The sequence below is a fragment of the Mobula hypostoma genome, chromosome 12 (assembly GCF_963921235.1).
Source record: "Mobula hypostoma chromosome 12, sMobHyp1.1, whole genome shotgun sequence".
Classification (NCBI taxonomy): Eukaryota; Metazoa; Chordata; class Chondrichthyes; order Myliobatiformes; family Myliobatidae; genus Mobula; species Mobula hypostoma.
This window is the reverse complement of record NC_086108.1, coordinates 42,840,559-42,860,580: the sequence shown is the minus strand read 5'-3', so window position 1 is coordinate 42,860,580 and position 20,022 is coordinate 42,840,559. Positions and strand designations below refer to the sequence as shown.

The 20,022-nt window shown below is 40.0% G+C and overlaps 1 long non-coding RNA gene across 1 annotated transcript; it reads right to left on the bottom strand.

The window, feature by feature from the left end:
- Positions 1–4,590: 4,590 nt before the first annotated feature.
- On the bottom strand, positions 4,591–7,048 carry LOC134355147 (uncharacterized). The gene is made up of 3 exons (XR_010019963.1): positions 6,977–7,048; positions 6,514–6,774; positions 4,591–4,642 (listed from the first exon to the last, which is right to left on the bottom strand). It is a non-coding gene; the product is annotated as an uncharacterized LOC134355147 (long non-coding RNA).
- Between the last annotated feature and the right edge of the window lie 12,974 nt (positions 7,049–20,022).

Sequence of the window (20,022 nt, the reverse complement as noted above, 5' to 3'; positions counted from 1 at the left end):
TCCACATATTCTAGATCCAAAGAAATTAAAACCTTTGGTTTGCTTTCAGTTTGAATCCTAAGCTTTCAGTTTGATTTCCTTGATCACCGAATCTTTGATTCAGTGATGTCAGATAGAGATAGAAGGACTCTGAGAGAAAAATCCACAGAGAAATGCTGAAAAGTACAAGAGCGTTTGCATTAATGGGGGGTGAAATCATTGGGGATAAGATTAAAATCTTGCCACCACCTAGAAGAGCATCTTGCATCCATGCTGAAGAAAGGCAGCTCCAGGTCCCTGGACTGACTCATGCCCTTTTCAATTAAGTCAATCTGTATCTGCGGCTGTTTCTTTGAAAGTCGGGTACTTATTGAACCAAATAAAGCCCAGTTCTCATGCCCTCTTCTCATTACTACCTTCAGGGAGGAGGTACAGGAGCCTGAAGGCACACACACAATGATTCACGAACAGCTTCTTCCCCTCTGCCACCAGATTTCTGAATGGACATTGAACCCATAAACACTAACTCACTACTTTTTGTCTCTTTTTGAACTACTTATCTAATTTAACTTATATATATATATATATATATTTCTTACTGTAATTTATTGTTTTTATTATTATGTACTGCAATGTACTGCTGCCACATAATGACAAATTTCTTGACTCTTGCCGGTGATATTAAACCTGATTCTGAATCTTCTTAGTTAGAACAGTGAACAGCTGCAAAAGAAGTCCTTAAGCTGATAGGACATTGTTCCATAGGTCCAAATGACATATATTTCATCACTCCATTCAAATCAACCTCTTCTCCATCCTCTGGAAGTTTGGCAACTTGACATTTACAGAGCAGAGACAAGGAAACTAGCAGAACAGGCTGACAGATCAATGCGGAGCTGGTTGCCCATGTCATGAATTGGTGATGTGCAAATTATCAGGGGACAATGTCAGGATAATGAGCCAGATTCCCTGAATTTGTTTCAAGATGTTGGATAACTTATCCAAAAAAGTGTTCGTTGTTGTGTCATCGGGGTGTTGCCCCTCTACGACTCTCTTCACACACACTAACGACAATACATAAATTGGCTGCTAATGAGACATTATTGCATTTAACTTGGCTGCTCAGTTTGCCCTGACTTTGACAGTTTCACTTTCAAACTAATCCCTTCGCTGCAAAGTTTGCCACGATATCCTGAGGAAATGAAAGCTGTTAAATACAGAGACTCTTTCTTCTTTTACTACCTGTCCGAATTTCATGGTGGGAGCTTTGGAGGCTGCTGCAGGTTTCACCAAATGCAAGGACTGAGATGTTGTATATTTGGCTGCAGTGAAGATCTGGGATGAGACAGTTTATTTCGGATGTGGTACAGGTGGCTGTGTGTCCATCGCTCCCCTCTGCCGTAGCGGTGTACCACAATGTGAGGTTACTCGGCTCCCATGTTACAAAGGCAGTGACACCAGCACAAACAGTTTGCACATTCTGAGGGGGACAAGGGGCTTCAGGGGAGGAAAGGAGACAAACAAAAGATCCTGAATTAGTGATAATGTTGAGGCACTTCAGTGGTGAATATACAGCACTGCGTGGGAGAAGGACCTTAGCCCCTCAACTCAGTTGAGCTTTGTCTATTATTGAATTAGACATAAGCTTATAACTAGCAGCTGCTTACCTGCATCTTGGTTGAACACATTTTTACATTCAGATATAATAAAAATTTATCAATCAGGCTTTTGGTAATTTTAGTATATCTAGCTTCGACAAAGTCCGAGGGGAGAGAGATCCAGATTTCACGTTACTGGTGGAAATAATGATTTCTGGTCATGTTCCTGTATATCTTCCTTCTATGCTAATAATACTTCCCATTGTTCAGGACACCCAGTTCACTGAGAATTATTGAAAATCAAAACACATGCTGCAGATGCTGTAAATCTGAAATAAAATTAGAACTTGTTGTAAGCACCCTGTAGGTCAGGCAGCATCTGTGGACAAAAACGGGTTTCAGGTTGGAGACCCTCCAATGGAACTGTGGAATGGAAGTTAGTTTAAAGGCACAGAAAACCTGAGGGGGGCGGGGGGAACCCACCCTCTCTGCAATTTAAAACTGACCCGTTTTCTCCCTTTCCCAGTTTGGACAACTGGTCTTCAACCTGAGGTGTTAATTGTATTTTTTTTCCCCAGTGATGCTGTGGGAACTGAATGTTCTGGAAAGCTCTGCTTTTATTACAGGTTGAGTACCCCTATTCTGAAATACCTGGGGCCAGAAGTGTTTCAGATTTTTGAATTTTTTGGATTTTGGTATATATAATGAGATAGCTTTGGATTGCCATAATTTCTGACTCTGAACTTATGTGCTACTGGTAAGTAGTCTTTGTTTATCACACACATGTACTGATACAGCTGGTTCAGTGTGTTCAATTTTCATCAGCAACAATCTTGGCAAACTCATCAATGAATTTCTCTGCTTCTTCGTGATCAGCAGGTGCTTTATCACCACAAATCTTTAAAAATTTAATGCCGTGTCTTTTCTCAAATTTCTGCAACCAGCCTGCTGAATATTCACAATCACCTTCAATTTTCAGTTTATTGAGAAAGATCTTCATTTGTTTCATGATCATGCTTAGCGGCATATGTTAACTCCGATGCTGATTAATCCACTCTTTCCAATACACAATCAAGATCTTCATGCAATGTTTTTCTATTTTTCATTAACTTCTGTTCATTACATATGTAAGGTCGCTTCTCAGAACTGTCTGGGGTGCACAGAGACCTACGCATCAGCTGGGAATTTTCCCAGCACCTTGTGGAATTTTTCATTTGTGATGTCATGTCAGCACTCAAAAAAATTTTGATTTCGGAAGTTTTCAGATGTTGGAATTTCAGAAAAGGGGTACTCAACCTGTAATAGAAATTATTTCTCTCCTTTGTACACCGTAAGCACCTCAATTCCATTATCCTAATATGGTTTTACTACATGTACTCACAATTTAGCTTTCAGCCCCAGTATTATCCTAGTGAATCTATGCTGCACTTTACCTACTTAACCTATCCATCCAACCTGTAAGCCAAAGCGTAAGGCTATATCATGCTGCTCTGGTTCCCCTGACCCAATACCACCCATATTCAGATACATATACTGTACTTGGTCTTAATTTGCTAATTGCTCACAACCTTGATCCCACCGATATGGTCTAGGTGGGAACTGGACCTTAGAAATTATAGAACTATGAACCCAGTCCCAAGTTGCTCTGAACAGTTCCTAATAAAAGATGGTGCAGGGCTGAGGGCCTTGGCTTCTATCGGAGCTGATATGAATTTTAATCAATTTTTAGATTATTTTGATACTCAAAAATATTTAAAAACAATTAAATGTAAAACAATAAAAATATTAGAAAATGTGTTGAAAACAATTAAAATCATATTTATGCAGAAATGATTAAAACTAAAGCAATCCCATTTTAAAAACAAAATTTTCTTTTTTCATTGCCCACTAAAACCCTGGTCTACAAGCCAAATGAACTCAATTGGATTTTGGATTCCGATATGACACAGGATATGGGAGGCAGCTCTCTGCTGTTATGTTGGGGGCTGAGTTTACAGACAGTCCAACAGGAAAGCATGCAATTAATTTTGCCCCCCTGAATCCATCAGCAAATCGAAGATCTCTGTGTCTCAAGGTTCATACACAGTGGAGAAGGACCGAGATGTCAAAAATTCCAATCAGAATTGTAATAAACAGAGCTCAGACAGATCCCAGCATTGATTGCACTTCTTGGAATGTGCTGCATTCAGAGCATTATGCCACCATTCCAGACTTCCCACATTCCATTCGCTTCATCAAGGGCTAGGAATATTAACTGAATTTATCTCCAAAGATGTCACCTAATCTTAATGCTTTTAATTTGTGCGTTTTAGTAAATGGTGTTTACCTTTTCAGAAATCCATCCGTCTTGTACCTAAAGTAAATAACCTCAACGTGGTTTACCACAGCTTTGCATAGTGTTTCTCTTTGATAGCGAGCTAATAAAATAATCACTTAGCGATGAGATCCCCCAGTAATCATGCTATAACCAGATATGGCTTTGGAATACAATATTCAATATTGATTGTAATCTCTAGCTGGGACTTATACTGCCAAGGCACAAGAAGGGCTCCTTCATATTTGAAGGGAAGAAAGTGAAAAGATCTGCTATTTTACCATGAACGTAAAGTGTTAGTGCTCAAAGCCGGATAGAAACTTCAGGGTCATAGCACTCAACACTACAACTGAATGATAGCAAAACAGGCATCTCCATAAACATACAAGTCACTAGTGTGACCTTTCTGGATCACAGATCTCATAAAATACCCTTTCCCCTACAGCACTGTAACCTTTCCCTCCCTAAGAAATTTTTAAAGAAACTTTACCTGTTTTAGCTTGAAAAATGGACGTATTTACACTCTGACAGTCACTGTCCACTGCCGTTACAGTTATTGAGTATGTCTGACTGCAGTGCAGGTCCACAAAGTCACAGTTCGTCTCGGTTGTGTTACACAGTGAAACGTGTCCATCTTGTCCTTCTGCTGTTGAAATGTACCACATGGCACCCTCAGCCTTCGCCCAGGTCACTGACGTACTCCTGGTGTCACAGTTCAGACTGGTGGAAATGTTATCAGGTGCACATGGGGCTGCATAGTGTACAATACAAACTGGCTGTTACTGAGCTGGAAGAATATACAATAGGTACTCTACAGCTTTTTATCAGCAAAAAAAATATCAACATATTTGATTGAATTAAGAATTTTGAAAAAAGGGTATTTCTTTATTGAAATCTCTATTATGTTTCTGTTTGGCTTACATCTCGCAGAATCTATCTCTGTACATGTTGGATGACACAGGAAAAGTAATTGCTTAGCCAGAACCACTTGCTGAATGTCTAAGTTATTAACTTATAAAAGGTTAATACTTTTACAAGGAACTTTCAGCAATTTTAAAAGTCTTTAAAGAGCCTGAATCTCAGATTTCTTATTTCCAGAAATAAGAAATTTTCTTAGAAGGATCCCAGCTTGGACAGAAAGAAAAGCTCTGCTACCCCACCTCCCCACCCAACTCTACCAGTAACTCATTCAAAAACTACAAGGCTGTGAGGGAGATAGGCCTCAGGAGTACCTGAGGCCTCCTCAACAAGGCCCAATCATTCTCATAACCCAGTCCAGGGAAGTGTTGGTATTCAGGGACCATGGCCCTGAGCCTGAAACTCAATATTGGTCCATCTTTCTACCTTGATTTCCAATCACATCAATTTTGAGAATTAGTTTTATTGATGCACCAAAAGCATCCTACCTGGATACAATATTGCTTGCTGTGGCAACTGCTCTGCATGTGACTGCAGGAAACAGTCCCTTGACCTCATTATGATCTTGCACTCTGTAGCTGTTAAACTTCATTGTACATTCTGTTGCTGTTTAACCTTGTTCTATCTCAATGCTCAGTGTAACGACTTGACCTACCATCAGCAAGCTTTTCACTGTATCTCAGTATATGTGACAATAATAAACCAGTACCAATATAATCCTAGTAAGAATACTGATCATGTCTGCTCCATTGAAAATGCTTTACAATAAACAATTCTCTTTAGACAGTATCCCCTTAGAAGAAAGGGCAGCACATAATTCCACACCACAATTCCTGTTATCACTATTCTCCAGTGTCTTTCCATCCAAAAGTATATCCCAGAATACTGTATGTAAATTGCTTTGGGTTATCCTGTGGCCATAACAGGTGAAGTATAAATTACAGTCATGCATTCATTATTAATTCAAATCCTACCATAGTCTCACTCCAATCTATTTCAGAAAACATTTCTTCTTCCTTATCTCAGATTACACTCATAGGCTTTAGGCTTCTTGTACATTCCTGCAGACCCTTCTCCCTCACAGCAGCCTCCACACCCAGGCAACATACAATAATAGCTTTTTGTTCTGTATTCGCTGTGTCTTCCGCTAATATGGAACTGCTCTGTGGAACTTGCTTTTAAAATTGCTTTACAGTCATAGAGAAGTACAGCACAGGGATAGGCCATGCCAACACCATTTAAACTGCCTACTCTCATCAACCAGGACCATAGCCCTCCATATCCCTACTTTCTATGTACCTATCCAAACTTCTTTTAAACGTTGAAATCGAGCTTGCATGCACCACTAGCACTGGCAGCTCATCCACACTCTCACGACCCTCTGAGTGAAAAAGTTCTCCCTCATGTTCCCCTTAGACTTCTCACCTTTCACTCTTAACCCATGACCTCTGGTTGTAGTCCCACTCAACCTCAGTGGAAAAAGCCTGCTTGTATTTATCCTATCTACACACCTCATACCTTGCTACTTTTCAGAAATTCTACATTTTATACCTGGCTATCAGTTGTGACTTTTCCCAGTTACTTTTAAATATCCATGCTCCTTGTCCCAATAAGAGGTCTCAGATATTTTACAACAGAAAATAAGTAGCTAATATTACCACTGGAAACATGGTATATTGATAATATCTAATTCAAGACACCTACCAGTGCTGAATGCAAACAGAGAGCTTTGTGAGGTGTCACACACACCATCCAGCGCTGTCACAGTTAAATTATACACCTGTCCACAGTGTAGGTTGGTTATCTGACATTCTTCATTGGCTGTCTCGCAAGAAACTGGGTGCCCATCACTTCCTTCTGCTGTTGCCGAGTAAGAGACTGCACCTTTAGTGTGGCTCCACAGTACTGAAGCATCGTTTGTGTCACAGTCTACATGGACATCGAGGTTCTGTGGGATGCAGGAAACTACAAAAAAAGCAAGAAGACCAGGTGAAGAGCAGTATAGATCTGGCAAACACATGGAGTTACAAAGAAGATGAAGTTGTTTATTCAACTGAAATCTTCAATCAAGTGTATTTTTAGAACAATATTTTAGCCACATCGGAAATCATTGTTCATATGATTGATAGAGAGTTCGTGTTCAGAAATTGGACGACCCAGCAGTTACCTGTTCTCACTGTGATGGAAGGACTTTCAGCAGAGTCACAGGTGTCATCGTGCGCAAGGACTGTGACAGTGTAGGTCTCTCCACAGGACAGGTCAGTGATGTCACACAGCGTATCGTTGGCGCTGCATCGCTGCACGTCACCTCCTTCTGCAGTGGCAATGTATGATGATGCACCTTCACTGAACTCCCAGGAGACTGACAGAAATCCAGAATCACAGTCCATGTAAGCATTGACGTTCTGGGGGACACACGGTACTGCAAGAAGAAAGAACTTAACCTGAAACTGTTGCACAAATATTCAGCCACATAACAGTTAGATGCAAAAGAGAATATCTGCAGAATTTTAATATACAGTTTTGACTAGAATTACCTGTTTTAACTGCCAGAGCAGAGCTGTGTGAGCTGTTACACTTCATGCGGACTGCCTGTACAGTTATGTAGTAATACAGTCCACAGTACACATCAGAGACCTCACATTCAGTGCCTGTTGTATTGCAGGAGGCCCAGTGGCCATTGGTCCCTTGTGCTGTTACGTGGTATGACTCTGAGCCATTGCTGGGATCCCAAAACACTGAGACAGTGTTATTCTCGCAGTTGATGTGACCTACCACACTCTGTGGGATACAAGGTGCTATAGAAAGAGGAAGCAGAGTATGGATTAACATCTGGCTGGTTTAAAAGGTTCATAAATAATTTTGTACCAAATATCTAGCGTAACACCTATCCATTATATAAACCTATGCTAATTCATGTTATTCCTATTTGTTAGTGATCCTGTTCTGTTGGTTTTCAAAAAAAAAAGAATAATCAAAATTTTACCTGTTTGAATTTCAGATGGTTGACTTGGTAAACTAGTGCACTTCTCGTCCATCGCTAACACAGTTACGTTATACGTCTGGCCACATGGGAGGCCTGCGATCTCACAGTTTGCTTCCGTTGTATTGCATAAGTATCTGTCTCCTTCCATTCCTTCTGCCATGGCAGCATAGTACACTGCCCCCTCACTCTCCTCCCACCAAACTGATGCCGTGTGCGTTGCACAGTTCAAATAGGTGCTTACATTTTGAGGTCTGCAAGGAGCTGAAGGAATGAGAGAAACAGGATAGATAAAGGCTATGTCCGACCTTCAGTTCAGCTGAAGTACATGCATCCAAAACAGCATTCAGTTTGTAAGCCTTTCTTCTGTTCACCAGTGAGAGGGTTTTGGTGAATGAATTATGTGACGTGCAACATTAACAAATCTCGTATGGTTATTATTGTGAACAATCATCGCTTTCAACAAAGTCCAGTTTAGATTGTTGTTGTACGAACAACAGTCAAGTCTATTGCGCTTCATAGTTACTTCTAAATTGTGCTGGCCTTTGTGCTTGTGAGGTAGGCTTGATGAGTAGTAAGTCTTTTCTTGGATTTTGCATATACTGTATGTAAATTCTTACTTTCTTGATGAAATGCACGTGGCTTTTCCGAAGGGATATATTATGGTGTCCCAGAAAAGAATGCTGGAGAAAATTAAGTGAATTTTGAAAAGAAAATGTAGCAAGATGGGTAGATTGGTGGTTGAGAGGATTTAATCAACAAAATAATGAAAACTTTGTTGCAACTGAGAAGAGACGACGTGACTAACTGTTGCTGCCTGTGTAGAGAGATATTCTGTGGTTAGAAAATATGCTGAAAGCAGAAAAGAGAGAAGTTGTCTGACATGGATTGACAGAAGACATGGATATCAAGGGGATGTGCAGATTAGTGCCAAAGGTAATTTATCACAAATAGGTATGAGATATTAAATTTCTAGGAAAAATAATAATTGTAAATACACTATTAACAAAGTTCATTATAATTCCAGCGTCTTTTGTCAACACATTAAAATCTACACTGGTTGGCGTACCTTGCTGTGACAATGAAGCATCAGTTAATAAACTACCTGTTTGAATTTCAACCACTGAGCTCAGAGAATGGTTGCAAGTCTTGTCGGATGCCACAACATACACAGAATATAACTGGCCACAGAGTAACACGGGTATTCCACATGATGCTTCTGACGATCCACATGACACAATGCTCCCATCAGCTCCTTCTGCAATGGCAGTGTACCACAGTGCTCCTTTACTGTCGTCCCACAGAACCAGAGCTGTATTGAGGTTACAATCCAGTTGTACTGTGACATTCTGTGGCTCACAAGGGACTGAAGATAAGATTGGAAATCAAAAAGAATGTAAGACAAAAGGATCAACTATCGTTGTGAATTTACCAAATATTTACTTTAAGATCTATGGGCTCTAATGCATCATTCATTAGATGCTTCACTAAATATGTGAATAGATATTTACTTACTTATTTTAGCAATGACTGAATAATTTTAATTATTCTCATTCCTTATTTCTCAAACTCATCATCGCAGACATTATGTTGAAATCAATATTTATGTCTCTGGTCAAAAGGGATTGATGAACAAATTCCCAATGGAGCTGGCTTCCTCATGCCAGATAACACAAAAGCAGAGCGAAACGATTACAGATTCAACAGGTACAACAGGGCAAGTATAAAATGATGCAGGCTGTTTTCTGTCAAGGTGACTCCATCATCCAGCATCTCGCACACCTCTTATGCTTCTGTTTTTATACAACCATAGAGTCATGCCGACTTTAAGCAATTAAACAACCTATACAAGCATTAGTACATTGGATGGGACAGCTTTTTAAAATGCATTTTCATTAAAACGGTCTTCCTTTTTTCTCACGAATCCATAAAGGTATCCTCAAAACTTTGGGAATAGGGTGTTTAATTGATAACCAAGCAACTTTTTGAAAATGTTATTATTTTGCAACACAGAACACTGCATTGTCTGTACCAGCGGGAATATTTTAAATGAAGGGGGTTTGAAAATGCTTTCCTACAGTTCACACATTAGGACAAAGGCAGGAAAAAATAGAGAGGAATTACATCTGTGGAATCACAACTATGAGTTCAACAAATTAACTTTCAAAGACACCTTCAACATGGGCATAATAAAATAATAACATAAAATGTTTGCTGTTCACACTTAAACATTTAACCTCTCATTGTGAAATACAAGACTTCATCTGTCAGTCTGTTCTAAACATCTTTACAGAAGTGAGTGATGTCTGTATATACATGCACTCTGGAATCTCCTGAAGATATTACCTTTTGTTACAACAGAGACTGTATATGCAGGTTTAGATTTGAGCCCTTGTATCACTTGTATTAAAGCCATGACTCTTTAAATGCCTGGAAAAATCATAGTGTATAGCATTGCTCTGGCAGTCATGTGACCAGGAGGATACTGCATTTGAATCAGAACCTAACTCAGTTGTTAGATTCTCAGCAATGAACAGTGTTACTTGGAATATAATTTTTCCTACTGGCCCAAAATATGCACAATAATATAAAATTATTTCCTTGCTATATGCTATTTAAAGATTAGCTGTATTTACCAGTTTGTATTTGGATGGAAGTACTCGAAATGCCATGCCGGCTGTAACTCAGTGTTGTTACGGTTATGTTATAGGACTGTCCACAGTGTAAATCCAGCATTTCGTGGCGTGTCTCTGTTGTGTTGTGTGAGTGTGTATGACCATCACTTCCCTCGGCGGTCACATCGAACTCTTTTGCTCCATTAGTCCGGCCCCATGAAACTACCACTCTGTTGGAGTTACAGTCCACATTGGCGACGATTTCATCTGGAGCACAAGGTGCTATAGAAACAGAAATACTGCAATTAAAAAATTCATGTGAGAAAAATCTTAAGAAGTAGCCCTTCCTAATGTTTTATATGAACTTAAATAGTCCTGGTGAATCTGTCCCCTTTATATTCCACATGTTGCCAACTCATATGTTATTGTGTAATCATTTGAACAAGTTCTAGCTCGAGTCATTGATAGGTTATGGTCCATATCCACAGATATTTAATCTCTCAGTGCTTTCTATATGAACAGTGAATATAACACATGGTTCTGTTACAAGATGAGAGGTCTGAAGTTCCATACTAATGATAAGAGACATGAATTTGAGTCTTACTGTGGCATTCAGCAACTAAAAGTAATCAATTAAAATATCTGGAATTAATTTAAAAAAAACTATCATTAAGAATAGTCATATGAAACATCTAGAATACGATAACAATCTGTCTGGTTCACTAACTCTCTCCAGTAGGAAAATCAGTTGTCTTTGTGCAGTCTGGTCTATATATGGCTTCAAACATGCAGCAAGCAATTTTCTTAGGTCAAGTTGGTATGCTAAAACATCATATGAATAATATTGGATAAACTGAAGCACCGGGTTTGAATATGACAAAGGTATATCCAGCTCAAAGCACCCTGGAAAGTTCTCCTCACAAACATCTTGGGTTTTAAGTGAAGTAAAATTTTACTTTATGCACTTTGCTTCAGAGCTCTCCTTTACTATTAATGGATACATCCGACTCTACAGTTGGATGTATTGGATACAGCAGAACTCTGGTGTATCCATCAAAGTAGGTACACAATGTCCATGAGGTCTCATGATGTTGGGTTGTGTCTTGCTAATTACCACTCACTTTCCTCTCCTAGTTCATGGATCAGCATACTCTTTTATGTTGAGAAGTTTGGAAGAAGCACTTAGGGTGGGAGGGCCCATAACATAGTCATCTACAACAGCCCTGACTCAAAACCAAATGGGGCTGCGGCAGGTGTCAAGGCAATTAACATGAAGTGATAAACTAGTTAATCTCATACTCAATCTCTCTTTTGCAGTTGTATCTGTCTGAAATTTGTCTGCAATGTCCTTGTGGAGACAATGTCCAATATCCAATTGATAATGCTCTCTGTCATATTCCGCGTTTCTTTAACAGTATTAAATAGGAATGATTCACATCAGTTCTAGGAGCTAAGAAATGGGTATCAACCCAGATCTGTAATCTCATAGACTTCCCTGAGGACGAACCCTGGTTCAATGAATAGAACATGCCATGAAAACCACAAGGGGCACCTATGTTAATCTATCTTCCTGGTGAAAGCACCACACAGGACCACGAAGACACAAGAGTCTACAGATGCTGGATTCTGGAGAATCTGCTGGGGAACTCAGTGGGGTGAGCAGCATCTGCCAGAAGAAGGGAATTGTTGATGCATCAGAACTGAGAGTGGAGAGGTGACATGGCCAGTATAAAGAGGAGGAGAGGGCAGTGGTGAAAAAGATGACTGGTGGACTGCGGAGTAGTGCAAGATTACAGGTAGGTTGTGCCAATCATCAGAAAGGAGTTAAGGTGGACTTGGAGCCATGTGTCTCTGATAAATGGTGCAGCAGACTGAAGTGATCTTACAATCAAATGACCTGCTCAAAGCTGTGGAACAATCACATCCAGTCCTGAATGGTAGTGGACAATTTTAAAAAATGGAGAGGAGCCGAAACCAAGAATATTCTTTTTCTCCATATTGACAGAGCCTCTTTTTCTCCATATTGACAAAGCCTAGTATATCTGGAAAGATAAAGTTTAGCAACTTCCAGCCATTATTAAAAAGAGATGCCATCCATCTCAGCTTCCTTCTTCAGCAAAATTGAATTCCCACTGCATAAAGGCCGCGAGCACTGGGAAAGGGATGACAACATCACAGCTCTAGGGTGGAAAACATGCTTCAGAACTTAGCGCACGAATAGCCAATATGGCCTAGGAGAGAGACAACAATGAAATTCTTGCATCCAAGCATAAAATTCCTTTGATTTGCAGGTGCACAAAAGCAGGACCAGTCCACTGCAAATAATTACTGTCTCCTCAGCCAGTAATTGTAAATGCTAAAAGTGTTGCACAAATTGTGTTGTTGTTTGGGACTCTGATGTGAGCAACTCATTGGCTTATTACCTACAGTTACTACACTTCAAAACCAGCCTTTTTAATGATGCAAAATGCTTCTGAAAGTGGTCTTAAACATTCCCGTTAAAACTAAATTCAATTGGAATCAAGGTGAAGCTCTCTCATGACCGGAGTTATATTTGAGAAAAGGGAGTTTGTGGCTGCTGGAAGTCATTACACCTTTTTCAGGCCCTCAGGACAATGTTCTAGGTTTAACTATCTTCAGATGCCTCACCAATGACCATCCTTCCATCATAGGGTTAGAAATGGGGATACTTGCTAGGAAATGCACCATGTTCAATCCCATCTCTACCTCTCAGAAAAGTGAATCGTGTACAACTGCATGCAGTAAGCCTGGATAATTTCTAGTCATAGGCTGATAAACAGAAAGCAGCATTTGCAAAACGCAAGTGTAATGCTGAGATATTCTCTAAAAAGATGTAATCTAATCATCTCTCCTTGATGATCAATGGCATTACCCTCACTGAAGGAAAACCACCAAAATGCTGTAGTCACCACTGGCCAGAAACTCAACAGGACCAGCCATATGAATGTTGTGGCGATAAGAGTAAGTTGGAAGCTGGAAACTTCACATAGACCATAAGATATAGGAGCAGAATTGCAGCATTTGGCCCATGATTTGCTTTGCCATTCCAACATTGCTGATTTATTATCCCTTTCAATGTCATTCTCCTGCCTTCTCCCTGTAACCTTTGATGCCCTGACTAATCAGCAACCTATCAACCTCTGCTTTAATTATGCTCAATGACCAAGCCATTTATGGCAATGAATTCCACAGGTTCCCTACCCTCTGGCAAAAGAAATTCCTCCCTATCTCTGTTCTAAATGGACATCCTTCTATTCTGAGATCATGCCCTAGACTCACCGACTATAGCAAACATCACTTTCACTTTACATCTAGCAACCACCATCTACAATGAGTGGTGAACTGAAGGCTCTCTCTGTACTGCCTGGCAACAACAACAGCTCACAAGGCTGATGCCATCTCGTACAATGCAATCTATTGGAATGGCATCCCATCCTTCATCATAAACATTCACTTTGTCTATCACAAGTTCACTCTGAGGCTGCAATGTGTATCAACAACTCCCGGTTCCTCTTCAATTCGCACAACATCCTGACCATGAAAATACATTTTTTTTCCGTTGCCGAGTTAATATCTTGGAAGCCCTGCTGAATATTACTGTGGGAGTGCTTTCAGCAGAGAAAAGAAAATGGTTTAAAAAGGGAATTCAAGAGCACCTACCCAAATGAAACTGGGAGGAACTGATAAATGTTGGTCTTGCCAGTGAATTTTTTAATAAATAATAGACATACAATTATGAAATGCGCTTAGATGAAAGATGTAATAGAAACAGATCCTCTTTTTCTAATTTGTTCTTGCTGTTCTTCTTCGGCTGTTGTGGCGCATTGGGAGGCATTTTTTTTGCCATTTCCTTAGCATTTGTCTGTTTTTTACGGGGTCATGTTGCTGCCTCAACACTCATCCCAGCACAGATGGAAAGCGTGTAAGGGGCTGGCTAGATTCGAACCGCTACCATTGGCCTCCAAGTTCGATGCTGATGCCACTACATCACTGACTGGCTTTTTTCTAATTTACCTGTATGAATTTCGTAGTGGGAGCTCCGGAAGCTGCTACAGGTTTCACCAAATGCGAGGACAGAGATGTTGTATGTTTGGCTGCAGTGAAGATCTGGGATGAGACAGTTTGTTTTGGATGTGGTACAGGTGGCTGTGTGTCCATCGCTCCCCTGTGCCGTAGCGGTATACCACACTGTGAGGTTACTCGGCTCCCATGATACAAAGGCGGTGACACCAACACCATCAGCGTGTACGTTCTGAGGGGGACAAGGGGCTTCAGGACAGGAGGAGAAAACAAAACAAATGGGTCACTAATAAATGATAGAAGTGCACTTTGAATGTTTCTTTCAATATCAAAGTCAGAGGAAAAAAGCGAAATGTAGAAAATATCCTGGGAAGTCATGCAGTAACCAACTTCCTGTTCAAAGACACAGTATCTTCAGACTACAATTTACAATTTTATTTTTAAAACCCAAGGGAAATAGTCCCACAGCAAGAGGGAAAAATCTTCACTCTACAAATAGAAATTTATAACTACCTTTATAAGGTGTTAAAAGTTGCATGGAAACCTAGAGAATAGTGCATCCACTTTATTTTTTTTAAATTAGAACTAAAAGCAAACATAACATAAACACCAAAATTACCAATGTGGCTCTCCTGGATCACAATCCTCAGAAAATGAACTATCTTGCACTGGATTAACATTTCTCATGCCTCATAAACTCCTTCAGATTTTTACCTGTTTCAGTTTCAAAAATAGAGGTATTTACACTCTGACAGTCACTGTCCACTGCCGTTATAGTTATTGAATATGTCTGACTGCAGTGCAGGTCCACAAAGTCACAGCTCGTCTCTGTTGTGTTACACAGTGAAACGTGTCCATCTTGTCCTTCTGCTGTTGTAATGTACCACATGGCACCCTCAGCCTTCGCCCAGGTCACTGACGTACTCCTGGTGTCACAGTCCAGACTGGTGGAAGTGTGTTCGGGTGTACAAGGGGCTGCAAATTACAGAAACACATTGTGACTGGGTAAGATACTGCAACTGCTTTTTTTCTGGAGGTGGTCCAGGTTATATTGCCAATCTTGACAAACAATTTTGAATACAGAGTCCTCAAATAACAGTCACCATATATTTACAAAAAGAAAAACATGCCCTTTTAAACACCATTAATATAGAAAAGCAAAAGTAAGAGAAAAATCGATACAATATTTTTGGACTTAAGTCTTTTGACACATTTAAACAGCATGTTCACAGGCAGGGAACATAGTCATAGTCATAGTCATACTTTATTGATCCCAGGGGGAAATTGGTTAAGACGGATGACCCATGTGCAGACAGCTAAGGTTAATTTAATGTGGCATGGTGGTTGGAATAGACCTCCTAGCTGAAGGGCCTTTTCCTGCACAAAACCTGTCAATATTTCTATGTTTTCAATGAAAAGAAAGATTTATCAGGACATAGCAGAAATGTTAGATTGTTAATGTCATCTAACTTAAAGTTAGGTATCTAAGTGTCACTTAGAATAATTTGACACAACAAATCATAGATTTGCTAATAAAGTCCCAATTAAGTGCATTGGAATATTTTTACATTGTGGAATGTACGGTGCACAGTGAATTAATTTGTTGTGGCAAACAGGCTGCACAGTTTAGAATTATGAGGAATATAGAAGTAGAAAGACATACCAGTGCTAAATTCAAAATGATAGCTTTGTGAGGTGTCACACACACCGTCCAGTGCTGTCACAGTTAAATTATACACCTGTCCACAGTATAGGTTGGTTATCTGACATTCGGTACTGGCCGTCTCACAGGAAACTGGGTGCCCATCACTTCCTTCTGCTGTTGCCGAGTAAGAGACTGCACCTTTAGTGTGGCTCCACAGTACTGAAGCATCGTTTGTGTCACAGTCTACATGGACATCGAGGTTCTGTGGGATGCAGCAAACTAGAAGAGAACAAGGAGATCAAATGAGTGGCGGATGTACAGCAGCAGCTGACTTGAGGGACTGGTTTTTGTAATTGCTTGAAAAGATACAGGAGAGCTTTTTCAGGAAAATAGAGTTTTTGCCAGATCAGAAATCAGTTAGTGTGACTGATGGAGAAATCAGCGATTCAGAAATTGGACGACCCAGCAGTTACCTGTTCTCATTGTGATGGAAGGACTTTCAGCAGAGTCACAGGTGTCATCGTGCGCAAGGACTGTGACAGTATAGGTCTCTCCACAGGACAGGTCAGTGATGTCACACAGCGTATCGTTGGCGCTGCATCGCTGCACGTCACCTCCTTCTGCAGTGGCAATGTATGATGATGCACCTTCACTGAACTCCCAGGAGACTGACAGAAATCCAGCATCACAGTCCATGTAAGCATTGACGTTCTGGGGGACACACGGTACTGCAAGAAGAAGAACTTAACCTGAAACTGTTGCACAAGTATTCAGCCACATAACAGTTAGATGCAAAAGAGAATATCTGCAGAATTTTAATATACAGTTTTGACTAGAATTACCTGTTTTAACTGCCACAGCAGAGCTGTGTGAGCTGTTACACTGCATACGGACTGCCTGTACAGTTATGTAGTAATACAGTCCACAGTACACATCAGAGACCTCACATTCAGTGCCTGTTGTATTGCAGGAGGCCCAGTGGCCATTGGTCCCTTGTGCTGTTACATGGTATGACTCTGAGCCATTGCTGGGATCCCAAAACACTGAGACAGTGTTATTCTCGCAGTTGATGTGAGCTACCACATTCTGTGGGATACATGGTACTGCAGAAAAAATAATCATAGTTTTATAATCAAATTAATAAAGTACTGTCAATGTATTCCTGCATAAATATGTCCATATCTTACAAACAAACAGAATTATGAAATTGCACTTTATCTTTACATTAAAAGGTTCTCAAATTGATTGTTGGGAATGAAAGGAAAATAACTGCGTAATCAGTTTTTCAGAGCAAGGATCAGCAACTGATACAATTGATGATGAAGCTTACAATAATAACTAACTATAGTTATTGTGAATATATTTGATGTAGAGCCCTAATGATGACATTTCAATTTATTCCTGCATTTTCTTAACGAGTGAAATAAGGTAGCTTTTGTTATGTTAAATAAAAAGGTAATTATAAGTTTACCTGTCTCAATATTAAAAGCTGGACTTGGTAAACTGGTGCAATTCTCGTCCATCGCTAACACAGATATATTGTACGTCTGGCCACATGGGAGGCCTGCGATCTCACAGTTTGCTTCTGTTGTATTGCACGAGTACTTGTCTCCTTCCGTTCCTTCTGCCATGGCAGCATAGTACACTGCCCCCTCGCTCTCCTCCCACCAAACTGACGCTCCGTGCGTTGTACAGTCCAAGTGAGCACTTACATTCTGGGGACTACAGGGAGCTGGGGGAATCAAAGAAATAAATAAGTAAAGGGCAGTCAATTTGTATAAATTCCAGAAATGGGTAAATATAAAATAATATTGAAAAAACTCCCACAATAAATTCTAAAAATTCTTATAAAGCATTAAAAATGCCTAGCATGGGATTGAGATTACAAATTGAATGAAAGAGTATAAATGATTGCACAGAAATGCATGACAAGCTAACCAAACATGCTGTAAGCTTGTTTCATACTGGTACATCCCATATCATTAATTAGTTACCTGCTTGAATTTCAACCACTGAGCTCAGAGAATGGTTACAATTGTTGTCAGATGCTACAACATACACAGAATATATCTGGCCGCACAGTAACAGGGGTGTTCTACATGATGCTTCTGACGTTCTGCACGACACGATGTTCCCATCAGCTCCTTCCGCAACAGCAGTGTACCACAGCGCTCCTTTACTGTCGTCCCACAGAACCAGAGCTGTATTGAGGTTACAATCCAGTTGTACTGTGACATTCTGTGGCTCACAAGGGACTGAAAATTAAAAAGGATGTCAGATAAGAGGATCAAAAAGACGTGCAAGTGAATTACACTGGTACTTGTCACTAGTGCAAAGTGAATGGGGGATTAAAACAAATCTGATGTATGTGTAATTGCACATAAACAATCTCCTTAAAAGTAGAGCTGATCTATTTCTCTATCATAATAGCTGTAAGAAGTGATTGTCTTGTAGGCATCCTGAGCATCAGAATGAACTATAGAAGTTACTGATGTACCTGAAAAATGTGTTATTTTAAGATAATAAACAGGGATTACCAATTGCCAAGATGTGATAGCTATCTCTGCAGATGGTGCATACAAGTATGGTGGGGGGGAGGGGAATAAAAAGAGGGGCAAGTCTTTGATTCCTGAAGGGCAAACCTCCATGCCAAATAAATAACTATTTGCATCTGGCACAAGGATTGTGGCAATCTAGATTCAGTTAGGAACAAAGTTAAAGCCTTCTGGAAAATATTTCAGAAGACCAAATGCATCTAATTTCAGCATACAGGTTGAGCACCCCTTATCCAAAATACTTGGAGCCCGAAAGATTTTGGACTTCATATTTTGCAATATTTGCATCAATGGGACACAAGACTAAACAAGAAATCCATCTACATCGCATACACTGCTTATACATGCACCCTGGAAGAAGTTTTGCATGATAAAATAAGTTTGTCTGGGTACATGGATGGCAGGGTTATAGAGGACTATGGCCCGGGTGCAGGTTAATGGGAATAAGCAGTTTAAATGGTTCTGCATGGACTAGATGGGCCAAAGGGCCAGTTTCTATACTGTACTTTTCTATGAATCTAATCTATTTTTAATAATTTTGTGCATGAAACAATAATGTGTACACTGAACCATCAGAAAGGTAAGCTATCAATACCATGGCTGCCTAGGTGTACAGTCAGTGTGTTTGGAATCACCATCATTTCTGGATTTATGTGCTACCAGTAAGTAGTCTTTGTCTTATGCTTACTCATCACACTTATATACTGATTCAGCCATTCAGCATGTTAGATTTTCATCAGCAGTGATCTTGGCAAACTAATTTGTTTCATAATCACCAGATGCTTCAAGACCAAAATCTTTAAAAAGTTAATGCTGTGCCTTTTCTTAAATGTGTGCAACCAGCCTGCTAAATATTCACAATTACCTTTGTTTCAGTTCATCGTGATAGACCTTTGCTTGTTTCATGATCAACATATGTTAAGCGGCATATGTTCACTCCATCCACTCTTTCAATACACATTCGAGATCTTCGTTTTCCGCTTTTTGCGGAGTTTTTTGATTTTTCATTAACTTCTGTTCATTACGTATCTGAGGACAGCTCTCAGAATTGTCTGTGGAGTGCAGAGACTTATGCATGTGCCTGGGAACGTTCCCAGCATCTTGTGGAATTTTCCATTTGTGACATCATGTCAGCACTCAAAGAAATTTCAGATTTCAGAGGTTGTCAGATTTTGGAATTTCAGATAAGGGGTGCTCAAACTTTATATGGATCCTCTAACCTGAAGGTTCAGCTGTATCTTTTGCAAACCAGCTTTTACTGGACACAAAGGAGATGTATCATGCAGTGGATTTATAAGTAACGCATTTCCCTATTTGCTGCGCAGGTATTAATAAAGGATCACCTGTTTCAGACACCTGCCTCTAACATCCACT